General features: G+C 39.9%; 1 protein-coding gene across 1 annotated transcript in view; it reads right to left on the bottom strand.

Annotated features, from left to right (window-relative positions):
- Positions 1-18183, bottom strand: part of dlgap3 (discs, large (Drosophila) homolog-associated protein 3) — a 162766-nt gene that overhangs the window by 116959 nt on the left and 27624 nt on the right. The window lies entirely within an intron of this gene.

Genomic DNA, 18183 nt, shown 5'->3' with positions numbered 1-18183 from the left:
CTGAACAGGTGAGGGCCTTCCTTCTCCAGTTCTCATTATGCTTATGAGTCATATTCTGCCAGGCCCCCCCTCTAGGCCCAGGCCGGGGGCCCACGGCCCCCCCAACCCTCCCTGACGCTCCGCCCCTGGTGGGAACCTTCTTCAAGATTCAAAGCGTTCTTCCTTCATCGAAGGTATTCCACTGATCATTCCATCTGATCATCTGTTTTTGGACCTTTTTCTGTAAATCAGAGAGATGCATAAACAAATCAACCTTCTGGATGCCTGAAAGCATTGAGTTGCAGTAATTGGCTGATTTGCTGTTGGTGTTAATTGAACAAATGTACCTAATGCACTGGCTGCTAAGTGCAGCTACAGCATATTCAACAACATGCGAACACGCTGAATAATTTCTGTCTCAGCTTTCTTTCTTTCTTCGATATAAGCGACGGTGGGGAGGAGGGATCACTCGGTTCAGTCAGAACTGAGGTTTTCAGAGTCATTACAGATCTCTGACGAGTCTTTAAAGGCAGACATATTATGGTTTTATGGGGGGGGAGGGTTCTCTTCACTGTGATGTAATCTATTAAAATCTATACTAGATGACTGTGGCATAATGCGGTCAAAACACATTAACTATAAACACCATAACAAACAACACAAGTTGTTTGGTGCTGGGCAGTTTTTCATTTTCATGTTTTGGGGGTGTGACAAAGGGGTGAACGCTTTGTACCAAGCATTTGTCATTTCCTATCCACCTCAGAGGCATTTTGTACCAGCTTAGACAACATTTAACCACTATTGAGCTAATAGGCAAATAATATACTGTACAAGTAACTTAACTGCACCAGAGTTCATCACATTAATTCAACTTAATTTGTAACCCAAAGGATGTAAACTGATATACTGTGGCTACGTTCATGAATAGGAACTGATTTATTTATGGGTAACAAATGGAAGTAGGCTAAATGTTAATGAGTGGGCACAAAGTGGCAAAGAGACAAACTGGCACAGTTTTCGTTGTCGCTCGCTACATGCTGCTGAATTCAAGTGAAAAGGTTTATGCTTATGAAGTGATATGATCTGATGAATTTCCAGTTTTTCCACTGGAGGCCATCTTCACTCACGGTTGCAGCAAGAGTGGTTGCTCTAACCCTGTAGCGTGAAATCAGCCACCGCACCCGCCTTTTGTGACATTCAAAGGTACACAAACTTCCAAGACCAAACAGATAAGAAGAAATAAAACACAAAGCCTTTTTCTCGTAGCGTGCCCTTCAACCCACTGTAGAAAGATGAAAGAGACGTCTTCTGAGTCAGACAAACAACAGAGGTCTTCATATGAAGTCAAGAGAGATAAGAGCATATGCTAAAAGACCGGCTTACGTTTGGGGAAAATCTACAAAGATGGCCTCTAGAAAATTAAAATTCTAATTAGGAAAGTCCAGGAATTTCCTAACAAAACTGAAAATTATTGTTATCAGTACTATCATCTCGTTCACCTTCCACACATTCGGTGCTAAGCAACCTCCTTGCATTCAGCCAACATCCTGCTACACCATTTGAAAGTATAAAATTCTGAAAACACAATGTAATTAGCTTGCCTCGCCAATAACAGCTTGATCACAGACTATCAAGCAGCCACTGTAACTGTTTTTTGACGTCGACACGGCAACCCCGTTTCACTTGGGTTCATGTTTGAGAAAATTTTATGTCATCCTGAGACGCAAGTTGTGAATTTAGAGGTTAGTGAGGCAAAGCAGGAGTGCTCAAAAGCACATGTTGCTGGTTTACTGTGGTTCACTTCAGTAAGAAGCACTTCTCAAAATGTTCTCTGCTGCGCTCGCCTTACTTTGTGCTATAATTGGAAAACAATCTTCTTGAACAACTTGTGGTTATTAGTTTTATATCACAGTTAATTTGTTTCTCTTTACCACTTAACTGCTAAAATGTCTTCTATGGCACCCCTCAAGACAAGCACCACCAGTTGTATACTGATCAACTTACATATAGGTAAACATTTTATACATTTTTAAAGGCACCTGCTTGCATTAGATTTAAAGGGGGTTGGAAAACAAATCCACGCCACATGTTTTTTGGATACTCATTTGTGAAAACAACATTTAAAACAATTAATTATGTGCTACTTTGTGTTGGGATTATATGTGACAAACCAAAAAGATATGTCGTTGGGATACTTGTAGGAATGGTACAAGACGTCACAAAATGACTTTAACCGGTATGAATATTCTTGCAACGTAAACAAATCTACTCGATTTATTTACAGAGTACAGAAACACTGAAGAGAAGAAGAGTTATGATTAATATGGTTGCAGTTCTATCCATGTTTTAATGTTGCAGAGCACAGTTTTTTTCCAAATAGTTTGAAGTTTAACTGGTATTGTTGTACATCTTTTATCTGGTCAATTTGTGAAAGATTTAACAACTAACATCAGAAAACGGCACAGAGCAAGAATATTTTTTTTTCCACTCTGGCTGCTGAAAGGCCTACTAATTTTAACTTGAATGTCCATTCATTGCATTTTTCGCAGACCCCTGTAAATACACTATAATTTCTATTCGCATGGCTTTTTTGTTCTCTGGTAAATTATTTTTGATGATAAATACAGAAACGACCATAAAAATTAAAACAACAATAGTGATAGTAATATTACTAATAAAATAATATTCAGTGCAAAGAAGCCTACAAATATTTTTGATGGGGGGCGGTGAGGGACCTGGATAATGGACAGGGGGGCGCTGGCCCAAAAAAAATTGAGAAACACTGTTTTAGATGATCTCATTTAGGCCAAAAACATTGTTCATAGTGACTTTTGTTTACTATTTGCCACAATTCTCCATGTTTGTCCATCAGGTAGATGAAGGATATTTCACTCAAGAACCAAGAGGGGATAAATGCACGCATAGATTTAAAATGGGCTGCTTTATCCAAATGCGAACAGGTATGACGAGTAAGAACTGGAGTTTGCGTGTGCTCCGGGATTTATGAGAGAAAGTGTGGGACCTGGCAAGCGTTTCCTTTTGGCCCTCATTGGGAAGCTGATAAATCCACAGCCGTTTGACTCCTGCCATGCGCCGCCCTCCACACGCATGAGCACACACTCTCAAACTCTGCTCACTCTACGTCTCCATCTGTTTAACTTGTGCTAGTTGCCCTCTTTCAATTACCCAGCATGCCTTTCACTCTACAGAGAAACAAGCCTATTCGGCGAGCGCCGTGGAAGAGAGACAGATGGACAGACATAAAACACAGATAAATACTTTAAGACGACATGACAGGTGCTGTAATTATCACTCCAATCAGCTGACTTTTATGCTCTGGCTAATGTGCGCGTCGAGTTAATGCTCGATAAGCTGTTAGGGTAGTTCAGGTAAGTGATGACAGCATTGTTAAGATCCGCACAAAGCTCGCCTGTGTTTTTATTCATGATGTTCCCGCTTTGTGTTTTAAGAACTGTTCCATCAAGAGTGAACGCACCTTCCAGTGCGATGCTCTTAGCATTAAACCACGCAGGAAAAAGTTTAGTATACTAGAAAAGCAAAGTTGGACTTGCTGATGTATTGAAATGGTGATGGATGTCACTACAGCTCATCTTCGATGTAGATAATTATTTATATACAGACATTTTAAAATGGGGAAAAAATGTGTCTTAGCCTATAGTTGAGCATTAACAATCAGTCCTTTTGTCAACTTGGCCCAAAAGTGTTTTAAAACTGCTAGGAGTCAGTGCCTTGTTCTATGCTTTACTTCATATAGAAGATCTGGATCCTTGGCTATTGAAAAACCATCACTTAAAGCTGTCGGGGTGGACTTTGTTGAACTTTTAGACGACTTGTTCTGATTTTACCCAATCATTAATGTTTGGCGGTGCCAGTTCAATCGCCAAGAAAGCTATGCCATGAAACGTACCTGTTAACCTGTTAAAAAAAAACATCTCCCACTGTAAACTGAGATGTGCCAAGCCGCCAGCAATAAAACTTAAATATTTCTCTTTCTCCAACTTTAATTGCTCAATACTTGGAAGCGTGGTTCAACACATTCTGAACGGCTTCGTTCACTTGCAAAAACTGCAACTGCAGGCGGTCAACAACTTAAAAATGGCACAGAAGCTTAACACCATCATTCAAAACACCTTCCGTTTGCTGATTGGCCAGGATGAAACGCGTCCTAAGAAATCCAGCTCCATGGGAAAAATTCCAGACGCAGCACTGAAGGCAGATGAGAATTGAGCAGAGTTGTGTAGGAAGCCAGCGGCCGGGCTAACATCCTTATCCAACATTTTCCAACAATATAGATAAAGCAACTGTGTGCTAGTGCTTCATAGCAATGCATTACAAATGTAAAAAAATAAATAATTAAATAAAAATCAGCCAAGATATCAGGAAGTGAATCATGGCGCTGCACAAACCTAGTTCTTCCTTGGAAACAAGTTACGGCCAGAGGAAGTGGTGCACTTCATAAAATAGATGGAATCATGAGGAAAGAAGCTTGTATGAAAACACCTGAAGCGACATTTAAAGACATCAATCACCTTGAAGGAAACCCAAAACATGTTGACCGAAGTCACAGTTTAAAGGCAATGCTACCAAATACTGAGGATATTTATGTACACTTCTGATTTTGAAGACATTAAATAAATCTGACATTTTGTGTCTCAGTTTTGAGGCGTTTAGTATATAGAAATAATTTCTATATGCTGACCTAAAGACCTAAAAACAAGAGAAGTTTGGTCTGATTTAACATCAGACAATGAACAAAAAAAATAATTAAAAAGGTCTATTGTCTGTTCATTAAGATGCTGCCACACAGGTAACATTAACCCCTAGATAACGAGTAAAGGCCATCCTGTCAGTTAAGCATGAACGCAGTCTGCTTTATGGCTCGAAAAAGGGATGAATATTAAGAAGATAAAAATGGAGGGTAGCAAAAAAAAGGGGGAAAAAAGGATCAATAAAAACAACACAGCCAAATTTGCAGGTGACATCCGAGTGATGGGAAAATCCAATAGCAGAGACTTGTTTACTTGAACCTTAATCTAAAAAGTCGCTTAATATCCCTTATTAAATCATTCCAAACATTAGAATTAAATGCTTCGAGCTTGCTTTCTGTGACGGCCATCTCGGCCGTTTACGTGAGCTACGGTCACTTCAGTGCATTAAGACGGGGCTGCTGAGACCAGCAGAACTTCAAAGGCCTGGAGAACCCCTTTGTGGCCTGCAGTGTAAACCCCAATAAATCCTCCTCGGTCATTAAGACGTCCCTGGGAGTAAAACGGGCAAAAGCGCCGCAGTCGTGCCTTTGTGGCGTCTGACAGTGTTGATTAACGCACAACGGTTTGGAATCTGCTGACTTCTAGTGGGACCCACGCTCCTTTCCCTGCCTCGTTTTGAACAGTAGGGCGGCAGATAAAAAGGGCTCCGCTTGGTCAAACGGTGCCAAAGACTGTAGGGAAGGAGCTAATGAGGGCCGCAGCCTCCGATGTGAACCCTCCGTTCAAAAGGGAGAAAACGGATTCCTCCCCCCCCCCCCTGTTTTACACCAAAAAACAAAAAATCTGTAAACAAATCAAAAGTAGGCCGAGATCACACCGCATGCGTTGCATAGGCAAATCAAGAGCGCACGCCCAAAAACTAATTTGAGTGATGTAATGCAGAGTAAAAAAAAAGCTCTTCAAAAGTCTGACATCATTTCAGCCCTGCTGCTCCTCTCTCCGCTCAGCTGCTGTAAGTAGGGCACATCAATTTTTCACACTGCCTCCGTCTCTCACTCAGTCTACGGCTGCGACCGCAGCACCTGCCGATGCACTCTTGGCTATACAGTGCCGTGAAAAAAACCCACAACATGTCCCTTTAAAGATTCCTTTCGGGTTAAACTTTTTCTTTAGGCGAACACACCCGTTTCAGATCAAACTGCGAGTAAATGCAAAATGCTAATGTCGAGTAGGTTTCTTTCACTAAAAGCTATCCAAGCCACCTCTGCTTTTCACCAAGCCACTCGAAACCCCCCTCTTCTTTTTTTTTTTTAGTCACAAACTGAAATCCCAACATACTCTTTAGCACAAATCATGTTTCCATCAGTTATGGCACACCCCAAATTGCCCTGTAATAAAGCAACCATTTGTCATTACAACTGGGACGACTGTTGTTCAGTAGTCGTTTTGCAGTCACTAAGTTGTGGGTTTAATTCCAACTTCGTCGCTATGCTCCTGGACAAGGTATTAAATCCCAAGTTCCCCATCAACCTCCATACTGCTGTATGAAGATGCGTGTATTTGTCAGAGTGTAGCTACAGTGAAATGCACGCTATGTTTTTGGAAGACTAGAAAAGGACTGTCTTAATTCAGTGATTCAGCATTTTTCTTTTTTAATCTTAAAGCGATAATCACACTACAACCGCCATGTTGCAAAAAGCTCCACTATTGTCTCATCTGTCCATTTCATATTTTCCCCTTAAGTGTTAAGGATCATGGTGTTTCTGTTGGCAAATGTTACATGGAGCGTTCTGTTCTTTTTGACCAGCACTAGTTTTCACCTGGGAACTTTGCTCTGTTGTTTTTGCTCAATCTATTTCGTACTAATGAATCATCAGCACAATTTTTAACTGATGCACGTTAGGCCTGATGTGTTTTAGATGTTTTCTGGATTCGTTTTTGACTTCCCGATCGAGTCGTCAATACATCGTAATTTTAGAAAGCCCTCACAACGCCAGAGAGTAGAAACGGCTTGACTTTTGACTATTTCTTATCAGCTATTTAATTTCTTTAGATCAAATGTAGGTTGCTTTTGGACTCCAACCTACTTCATGTTGTCAGAGATTCTGTTGGAGCAATTTGTACATTTCTGGCTGTAATCAGCCCTGGCTGTGGATAACAAAATTAAACACTTAAAAAAAATAAAGAAAAAAGGTTAATCACATAATAGATGATTTAACAAGGAGGACAATTATTTTTTAAATAGCGCCATGTTAGTTTATCTACTATTAAAAATGAGGTTTGCATTTCTACTATTGTAGAGCAATTTGAGAAACAAGATTAAAAACGGGAAAATGAATCGGTAAATATGTTTTTCCGGTTCTGAATTTTCCACCTTGAGCTTTCTTGGAAACAATTCAGTTCTTCCACCTGGTTCGTTTGGAACATTTTTTATTTTACTTTCCTCTGCAACTCCTTTGCAAGAGCATGGCATCCGTGCGCTAAAGTTTGGGGGCATGCAAAGCGGAGAAGGGAAAGCAAAACAAAAAACAGACGTGGGCATGCTATGAAAGAACTGCTCAATAACAGGTCTGCATGCAGTACAGTATCTGCAGACGCCACAAAAACAAGGACTTCTGTGTTTGTGTACGCTGTACGCTCTCAGAACTTACTGCACAACCACGGCATCAAAAATCCATAGAGTAAGTGTGTTGCTCCAGGTTTTATAGCTTTGAGGGAAAAAAACAAAAAAATCGCTTGAATAATACATTAGATTTTTCTGTGTTAGTATGCACCGTGCTCTCCATTACCAAATATAGAGCAGCAATCAGATATGTCAAGTGGAAAACAAAAGTGGCGCACGCTGGAAAACATCAAGAATCTTAACGGGATGCTCCATATAAATGATGTTTTCCTTACAACAGAGAAAGCCCATTTACCTGCTGGTGTGAGAGAAATGATTTGATCAGCTGAGCTTGAAACAGCTCCAACTGAAGAGGGGGGAAAAAAACTAAACATTTATGAAGAGGACGGCTACGCAAACATGAATCCCCACAACACAAATCATTAACGATTGACTCTTAAAGTTAATGTAAGATGTTTCTGTTGCTTTTTCTAATGAAATAAATAATGCCTTGTTTCAACAACCATTATATAGATGGCTTAACAAAATCCACAAGCTATTTGTGTGAAAAATGTAAAAGCTGTAATATTGTGTGGTTTTTGGCTGTGCTTTGTCTTTTGTCAGGAATCTACTTGCAGAGATTGATGAGGTGAAATCCTTTCAAATGCTGCGATAATAATAAGCTTTCACCTCATCAGTTGTCCTCGGTGCAGACTAAATGTTTATTCTGGACTTATTTGTCTGCCTTTGTCATTATCAAGATGAACTATGTTGTTTATGCTGTTGTTCAGTTAGCTGGGCTATCAGACCAAAAATAAATGTTGGATTGCTTTGTTTCTTGTTGAAAACAGGACCTACTTCTTATAACATTAATGTCAAGAATGCATTATTTTTTGTTAAATATGCAAGTTCGTATGTTATCTGATAACAGTTGAGGTCATTTTAAGTCCACATCAATGACTGGACTGTGTTTGGTAAAGGAAATTGTCATTATTTCATTTATATATCAAAGCTCTTTACTGTCAACATATAATCACTACTGGCATCGTTTTGACTTATGCTAAACATCTGCTTATCCAAAGCAGCTGTTAAGCCCAAAATCATTTCCCCCCCCCCCCACAGCAGATTTAGATTTTAAATTATTTTCATTCAAAAAAGAAGAGAAAAAAAATACAACAACATCAAGATATCAGTTTGGAATCAATATGCTTTTCTGTCAATGAAACATATTTTCTGTTGTAACAGAAATAAAACATGGTTATATGTAGCTGAACAGCATATTTTGATGATTTATCTTTGAACTCCGCATCTTTAAGGATAAATAGTATAGTATGTATACATAGTCTCCATACAGCCTCCATTATGTTTTCAAACCTTCCGCTGATTATCAATGGGATTCAAGTCAGACCACAAAACAAGATAAATTAGACTTAAATATTCAGGGGATTCAGGGAATAAATTTGGGCTTAACTGTACAAACAACGACTGGCAATAGGTCTTGAGTTGCCAGAGGAACTTTTATAATGCTTATGGGCAATAATGAAACTAAATATGATCCTCTTATAACATCAAACTAACCTGACTGCCACATGGCAGAAAGGAGTACCCTGCAAATAAGACAAAACCGGTTTACAAGTAACTTTTGAACAAGAAACGAGAGCTTGTCTTAAGTAAATAATTCCTTATGATGAAGTGGTACTTGCTTTATTGGCAAATAAATTTACTTTTAACAAGATATTTTCCCATGTACTTTTTCCCATCAGTATTCAGAAATTATTGACTTAAAACAAGCTCCTACATGTTGCAAAAAAGTTAATTAGTTAGTTTTGTATCCTTTCAAGTGTACTGAGATATTTACACAAGAAACAAGACCAATAATAATTGTTAAGACTTTGTATTTTTGCAATGTAAACATTCCCACAAGTCTTCCCTTTACTTCTGAAGCAATGTACAAGCAACTTCTATTTTCTAACTTCCAGTGGAAGCTAGCTGGACTACAGCACTACCAACATTATACATAACACAAGAACAGCAGGTAGTAATTCCCAGCATTTCTGAACAACAACAAAACAGTGTGTAATCTCGAGAAGGACACAGAGCAACTGGGACCTTGGTCGTGACCAAAACAAAACCAGTTTGAAGAAAAAACAAAAATCTCTTTCTGCAGTCGAGGATCGCGCCACGCTAAGCTGAAACGGCACGCTGGTACTGAGGGGAGATGATTTAATGTTTGCCGTTTGAGAATTAAGTCACACAATTCACAATCTGTGAGCTAATCAAAACGAATTATTAGAATGGAAACTGAAAATTTTATGACCCGTCTAAACATGTAATGGAAAAAAAAAAAAAATCAGTCTGAATCAATAGTAGAAAATACTATTTTACAGGCTGAATTACAAAAAACAGATGTTTGAAGTTTTTAAACTGCTGTCTGCCGTGGAACAATCTGGATTTTGTAAAAAAAAAAACAGGAAAGGAAATGTCAGAGTAAGGATAAAGATCCACGTTCTCTAATGAGTGCATGTAGGTTGTTTTTGTAATGCTAGCAGTGATGGCTAATTGCTAGTATAAACCTCTAAGGGCAGCTTAAAATGTCAACTCTGTAAACATGTTTTGGTTGTTTAAAAGTAACAGAAATATTCTGTTTTCTACCTTCTGCTCCTAATACAAATAAGAGATGACTGTTTGTGGATGGCCTTTCATAGGGAGCACATCTCTAGTGGCTGCCTTATGTGTAAAAAATAAAAATAAAAAAGCACCTTGTAGAAAGTAAACAACATTCTTCTACAGATATTTGAAGTTTATTTTATTGTACTGTATTATGATTCAATTTCCAAAGATTTTACAGGGTGTAAGTTGCCATATCCTTTATCACAGATTTGACCTTTGACCTTTGTAGCATCACCGCGTACCGATAAAAAAAACAGGGAAAATTGCTATTGCAGTATCAAGGGCTACGAAGGTCAACCAAAAGTGCCAAAATTAAAAAAAATAAGAAAAGAATGCATTGGTTGAATTGATTTTAATCTATTGCCTAAAATATGTGCGGCAACACAAACACAAGTAAAGTGGAAAAAAAACAAGAACAGAAGAAAATGTAAAGGTGTAAATGTTGATTTCTTAGCATGTTGAGCTATTCTCTAATTTTCCGGCTGTTCCACTGTTGATACTTAGGAAATCAGGTCAGATGTGACTGCTGGGACTTTGCGACTTCTGAATATATTACCAGAAAATTGACATTTTTGTAAGAACTTTTATGCCCCTAACTAACTTCTTTCACAGTAAACGACAGCTGCTGAACCAAGCTTGAAAATACACATTTTATATTTATTACAGAACATATACTTGTAGAAAAAAAACCCTCATAAACATTGCTGACCTTCTGAATAAAACCAGGGTTTCATCCCAGGCAATGGAAAAGCTTGCATACAAAATATATGCAAACACGTCTTCGCCCGGGTCTGTTTTCTCGTTTCCTAAAACGACACTAACAAAGTAGTTGTAGCTGCTAAAAATAAAGCGGTCCGTAGAGGTTTTACGTGTGTCGTCGGAGTGATAATCCATTTGTCAACCCGGGCCGCGCGCCGGGGACGGGATCCGGTACACACAGGCAGACGGTGAAGAGGAGGAAGGGATAACACTGGCGATGATGGCACAAACAGAGAGGAGGGGCCTGGAAATACGAAGAGAATGACAAACAGGGAAGGAAAGACTGAAAGGAGACAATCGAGTGATAAAGACAGATGGAGGGTGTAAACACAGGAGAGGCGCGAGGAGCAGAGTGAAAAAAAACAACACTGCCGTTACGTTAAAAAAAACGTAACGGCAGTGGCAAAAGGACGAAACAAAGACTAGCTGGGGGTCTCAAGACGCTGTAGAAGGCAATAAAACGAGCGACACTGAGAAGAAGGCCAGAGGGAGCAAAGGAAATGAAGGAACAAAAAAAATAGAAGAGAGACTGTGGAGAATCATGAGATCAACATGCATGTGCTTAAGGAAGTGAGCAGAGGAGAAGATGAGGGAAAAAATAAAAGAAGATAGAGATTTGAAAAGGAAGCAGAGTGGTAAAAATCAACTCCCTCTGGGGGTCACTGCACTGGGTCAGTGGAGTGAAAACGCTGCGCTATAAACACTCAGTAGGCTATTGCTAAAACACAAGCCATCAATTTGTCCTGGGTGTGCAGTGAAAAATATCCACATCGCTTTTCTGTGAAGTGCCTTTTTTTTTTTTTTAACATGAATGGATCTGCTATTAACTCTCTAAAGGTCCCGCAGCTCAAAGGAAAGAATCCTCCATTCTGTTTTCCACATTGTTCTTTATAACAACTGCTACAGAGCGATGGATCATAACTAATTTGACCAACATGCAAATCACTGTGTGTGCAGGAAGACTAACAAAATACACAACAACGTAAAACACCCTACACCCACAATGCACATTGCTGTTAAACATGGTGGTGGTAGCATCATACTGTGGGGATGCTTGAATAGGCTTCGAATGCCTTAGACTAAAGCCCATTTGTGTCTTAAAGTGGAATAGGTAAAAGCCAGACCCGAATCTAATTGAAAATCTGGTCTAATCTGGTTTCAAAGACAGTTTTAATCTCACTAAACACAATCTATTCTACAAAGATAAATGGGCAAATAAAAAGACATCTCCCAAACACATGCACGTATAATTACAACAAAACGTGGTTCTCAAAATGAACTGGAAGAAATACAGAAAATAACCTTAGAAACCTCTTAAAGTGGTAGTAGTGTGGATTTTCCAGCAACATAATTCCATTTTATAATACAATCAAGTAACATTTTTCAGTTGTTCCAAGACTGATAAATATGTCAAAATTTTTTTACTTGGGCCTCTGTCTCTTTAAGAAGCTCCTACTCTTTCTGACACTCCACCGTCAGAGCATCGTCACATCAGTGCTTCCCCACGAAGCCTTTAACAAGTCCTTATGTGTGTTGCACTAAGCGGTTCATGCGAGGAGCTCAGTGGATCAGCAGCGACGGCAGCCGTTTTCTGATTGCTGCTGTCGCTAGTCTGGAGGAGCTGCTCCGCTAGGTAAGAGGAACCGTGTAGGCGTTCCTGAATGGCTGCCGCAGGAGATGAAAGGATTGCTCAAAAATGCATGGAGGAATCCAAGAAACACTCCGGGTATGTTTTTGATGAGGGAATGACATTGTAACATGATGTAAAACTAAAGAAAATTCACATTTACATAATATTCCTCCCGTTCCGGAAAGATTTTACAAGATTAGCAAGCTAAATAAATGTCAGAAACCAACTTCCAAGTCAAAAACAGTTCTCGTCTTTCTCTTTTGCTGTAAGTTCAAAAGACGACAATACAGCTTAAAACAAATTCTCAAGCTTTCTGATCCTGATAGAAATGTAGCCGGTTATTATTTGATCTTCATGAAAGCCTGAGGTCGTTACAGAACGGCTCAGGCTATCCTCCTCTCTCATGAAGAGGAACAAAGAGTTTAAATGTTGCTGGTGATGTTTCCTAACACAAACCAGAGTAGACTGTAGCGGCGAGAAAAAGCGCGCGCACTTTATTTGAAATTAATTTAACGAGGAGCTCCGCCTCAAATGTTCCCTTCTTTTTTTTTTTGCTAAGTGTTTTTTGACACATTACGGGTTTGTTGAATTTGGCCTGCTCTCGACGGAGCATCTAATCCCACAAATGGACTGAAACGTGATCCGGCTGATGATGATAAAAGAATAAATTTTAAAAAGCAAGCGTTCCACCTCATATAGAGATTATGTTGTTAAGAGTTTGGCTGCCAGCGGGGAGAGATGGAGGGAAAATATGACAACGTGGTTTTTAGCTACCGAGCTTTTGAAAATAACATTTGTCAGACTGAGAGAGAAATAAAATCTCACAGCTACAGCTTTTCTTTTCTTTTTTTTTTTTTTTTACAATGCCTTGTATAAAAAAGTATTCATACTCTTAAAATTTTATACATTTTGTCACGGTCGGTATATTTCATGGGATTATGCGTGATTGTAAACTGGAGGAGTAAGACAATTTTTAAGATTGAAAACTTAAAAAAAATAAATAAATCTGAATTGTGTGGGAAGCATTTGTATTCAGCCTCCTTTATCGGTGATAAGGGTCTGGCTGTGTGCAAGTTATCAGTGTAAATGCAGAAGTAAAGCGATTTGTTAGAGAACATTAGTGAACAAGAAGCAACTAACACCAAGGAACATACGACTGAGGAATAACATTGTGGGGAAACAAACAGCAGAATTACACTGCAAATAAAATAACATTCAGCACTGGGTTGGTGAACTGAACATCCGCTTTAAACAGAAATCGATTAATGCGGATGTGCTAAAGTCTTTAAATGCACCTAGTTTCAAGCACGCTCCAGAAGTTAGTCAGATTTCATGAGCAAAAAAGAGAAGACAAATCAAAACACTCTAGGAATACAAGGCCGATGACTCGGAATCTGATACACGCCAGTAAGCATGTATTCTTTTTGCACCTTACGGGCTTATGTAAGACTTGGGAGGATATTCGACAACAACACTTCTGAAGTTTTGCAGGTTTAATTTCACTGATATGATCACCTCGGCGGCCTGAGTCGAGGCTTTTATTCAATCAAACCTCTGCCCTCCTGCTTTGTTTTACTCCTCGGGTCTGGCAAGTACACATTCGAATCGACGGCTAGCCCCTTCGGCTAGCTTCTTTTTAATATTCTCTCTCATAAACAAAACAAACGCGCTGAAAGCACAAATGCGTAGACATCGCCAAAGGTGTAGTCTTATGAAAATCTTCCACTGTGGGTCGGGGAGGAACAGAAGTCTCCCTACAATTACCCTGCACAATTACCGGCACGCTTGCTCTCATAATGGCTGGTTTTCATTCATGCGGCCTGGGTTGTTTTCCTCAAGTCTGTGCGCTCTTTCTTGCCATTATTTTTCATACGCTTTGCCCTCAAACTGGCTGCCTCAAAGCCTCTCTAATTGCATTGGGGGATCAGCCTTTTAAATGTTGCTATGGTGACCGGCAGAGCCCTCGCTGTGCCACAATGGCTTACGTTTAGCTAAAGCTTGATCACTTGTGATCTTCGCTTTCCCTCTTTTATGTGTCACTGTATTTCTTGCCTTATCTGTGCCTTTCCCACTTCGCGCCGTTCGCCCCTTAATCATCTCCCACTTTCCGCCGATGGATCTAAAAGGGGGAAGGCCTCCCCAAAGGCGCGACCGCTCCAGGTGTTGGGAGGGGAGAGTCTCACCAATCGGCGCTCTTTATGGAATAATTCACTCCACAATTCGTGCAACAAAAACACGCGCACACACACGACGGGTTTTGGAAGGAAAAGTTTCGCCTCGGGCGTCAGTGCAGCAGAAAGGACTGAAAGGAGGCTCAGACATCAAGGTTGACCTGCAGTAAACAAAAGACGCCTGACAGCTTCCGTGGTGTGAAGGCCACGCCGTCAGTCAAGGTAATATACCTTTTCAGAACATTGTTGGCACTTGATCTTTAATCCACAAGCTGTAAGGTGAACAGGCAGCCTGATAAATAACAGTAAACTGCAAAAGCACAAAATCAGACCAACTATTTTTGGTTTAGTTTCTAGAGCAAATATCTTAGTGCGCTTGAAATAACGCAAGTAACTTTTCAGCAAGATATAGGAGCTTGTTTTAGGTAAATAACTCCTTGATATTGATGAAGTAGTATTTGCTCCACTTTCAGATTACTTCACTTATATCATGGGAGAAATGTTTTGTGGTTGATGAAATAATCTGCCAATGGAGCGAGTACTTTTTCCATCAATATTAAAAAAACTATTTACTTAAAGCTGCTATATCTTGCTGAAAAGTCACGTGCAAGTCAGCGTATGACGTTTCTTAACATTTGATTTTGAATACTGCTACATAGAAAACTCTTTGTTCTTTTAATCAACTCCAACTCAAAAAGACTTTCTGTCCAGTTTGCTTGCGTTCGTGGATCTTATTGATGAGTCGCCCATCTTTCCCTTCTTACTTTTGTTGATGTTTTAGACCAAAACATACTGTAGGTTACGATTCTACAGCATGTAGAATCTGAGACAAAGTGTGGAAAAAAGTTCTAGATGTTCAAACTGTTCACCTGACATGTTTACAGTCATTTTTCCCTCAAAGTGCATTTGGATAACTTTTTTTTTTTTCCTGGTTCATTCCAAGGAATAATTACTTTCAAAATGCCGGTAATTTGTGTTGAGCTTTATGTCTCAACAGGGAATAAAGTCAGTCCAGGTTGACCATTGGAACACCATATGCTATATTTTCAGAGTTTTTATTCATGAAGTTGTTTAAGAGTTGTCAAAATCCATTTTTTCCGTTTCTTTATCCTCCAACCAAAACACATCTCCAGCCGCACACATACTTATTCCAGTGGATAAAAAGTAGTGACTGCACATCACATTGAAATCTTCACACCTTTCCTCCTGACTGCCGCGCCTGCCATCTTGTAAGCACCGTGAATGATCGGGCGTCTCAGCAGCTTCTCTAGTGTAACATTATAATATGCAACACTTTGTGATCTCTCACATGATTTTCCACCACATCTTTGCAGAGTTTCTTCACTTCGCTGAAGTTCCTGGGCATTCACTTCTGCATCACTCTTTAAACCAGTGGTTCCCAAAGGGTGGGGTGCGCCCCGAGGGGGGGTGGAGGGTGGAGGGGGGGGGGGGGGGGGGGGCGTGCCATTGCAGGGAGGCGGTGGGGGGCAATGGCAGAGTCAGACAGCTGGGAACCCGGTTCTGGTTCTGGTCGGGTTCTGTTCTCTACTGGAAAGGTTCAGGAGGTTTTGGATTTGATATTGATACCGGGAAGCGGTAACTAGGAATGAAATAAAAAAAAGTTACACAAAAGTGCTTCACTGTAAAAATGGTTTGTAGTTTGTTTTGTTGCAACCTGAAGTGTGAAATAAACTTCAGTGGAGTTTGAAAACAAAATATGTTTATAGGTTTATGTCTGGTTGAACGATGTGTGTGCCCAGTTGATTTTTTTTTTCTTCTTCTTTTTTGGGGGGGATTTTATTGTACTCCATATGGGGGGACCCAGAAGAAAATCTTTGGGAACCACTGGTTTGAGCCATTTTCAAATAGTACTGGACAAATTTCTCTACTTTATCCCATCTGTCCAAAGGAAACTGATTAGGAAATCTTCCGGTTCATTAAAAGGCAACTTTGTAATTCTAAGTCATGTTGGAGTATTGTTTTAAGAGGAAAACAGATGTTTCCTTTTGGCAGCTCTTCAAAACGAGCCAAAAATATTTTTGTATTAAATTCCACAGTGATGAACTTTAACATTTAACATGCTAATAGAGGTCAGTAGAATCGCTTGAGCATTTCAGTCAGATGGCGGAATACATTTACAGCGATTCTTGTGGATATTAGCAGCCGTCTTGAATATTTCTAACTTGTGAATAGTGTTTTGTTCAGTAGACAACTGTAAAAAAACGTAGAGAAAGAAACTAATGAAACTCCTGCAACACCTTTCACCACACATGCTAGGAATCATTTTGTTTTTACTATTTTTATTACATATTGAAAGCATTAATGCAAAACTAATACAACTACAATGCATAGGCACGGGGATATGAGAAACGTGATACGGAAGAATGTTAAAAGGGTAACAACGGGACAGAAGAAATTAAAGTCACGCCAATATCACAGGAATAGAAAAAATTACTCTTATATTCTAATTTCCAACACTTCCATACATAAATTCATTGAACAAGTAATCCTCTCTATAGCTTGTAATCATTTACTGGATTTGATTAGCAGCAAAAAATTTGACTTTTTTACTTTTTATTTTTACTAGGACTGCATTTCTTGGCATTTTGTACACAAATAGCAAAATAAACGGACCATATGTGTTGCTGCAAAACATTTTCTAAAGTCAATCTTGAGCAATTTGCGACCAATTTCCAACTAATTTCCACCTGGTTGCTGTAATGCAGCAGAAAGTTTAATTCAAACGCCTGCAAAAGGAGATTAAAGGAAAGAAAGCAGTATGGAGGAAGGAAAGTTTGGGGTATCGCACTCGGTTGTCCAAATGGCTGCGGATTAAGTGGTTGTTATCTATGCCACCTGCTGTTTAAACTGTAAACAAATCCAAGTGTGGGTGCGCATGTAGGGGTGTACGTGTGTGTGTTGTAGATGACATTGATCCACAGCCATGTTCAGCTGAGAGTTACAAAGCCAGCACTGGGGGAAGTCAGACTCCCTCTAGATTTGCCAGTTTTAAGCGCGCACATACACACACACACACACACCACCCCCACACACACGTAGTTCCTCTCTTTGCTAATGTAGACACCACGTGCACATTATCGTTTGCATGCATAAACACCGACATAACTAACAACGTGCAAAACTCCCAACAGCCTTTGCAGCTCTACTGAGCCTTGTAAAATAAGCATGAGAAAGACATTAGCGCGCAGTCTTTGTTTTTCTTCCCTCTTCATCTCTTTGAGTCCCACAAGGCATGTGCACACACGGAGAGTGCGCCACATACGTATTTCCGAAACTAGTTAGACTCGGTGTAGGTAAAACTCCCCTGCTGATCTGCATTTTTCCTCTTTGCATCATCGCGCAAACAACCCAGAGGGAAAAACGACGCTGTGCTTTTCGTCGACTTTCAGCATCTCCCCGCCCTTCCCGCGCATTTCTTTATACTCCCCGACTCTTTCCTCTCCCTGTCCCTGCACTTCTGGCTCCTCTTTCCATTCCTCCACGCGCGTTTTGCATCTCATTCCTTTCTGTGTTCAATAATTCAAGCAGCGTTTTTTCTTGACATGCACCGTATGAGGCAGGAGGCCCATCAGCGGCACAGACCAAGACGTTGAGAGCTGAAGCATCACTTATGGAGGAGGA

Source organism: Xiphophorus hellerii, chromosome 13 (genome assembly GCF_003331165.1).
Source record: "Xiphophorus hellerii strain 12219 chromosome 13, Xiphophorus_hellerii-4.1, whole genome shotgun sequence".
Taxonomy (NCBI): domain Eukaryota; kingdom Metazoa; phylum Chordata; class Actinopteri; order Cyprinodontiformes; family Poeciliidae; genus Xiphophorus; species Xiphophorus hellerii.
This window is presented reverse-complemented; position numbering and strand designations above follow the sequence as displayed.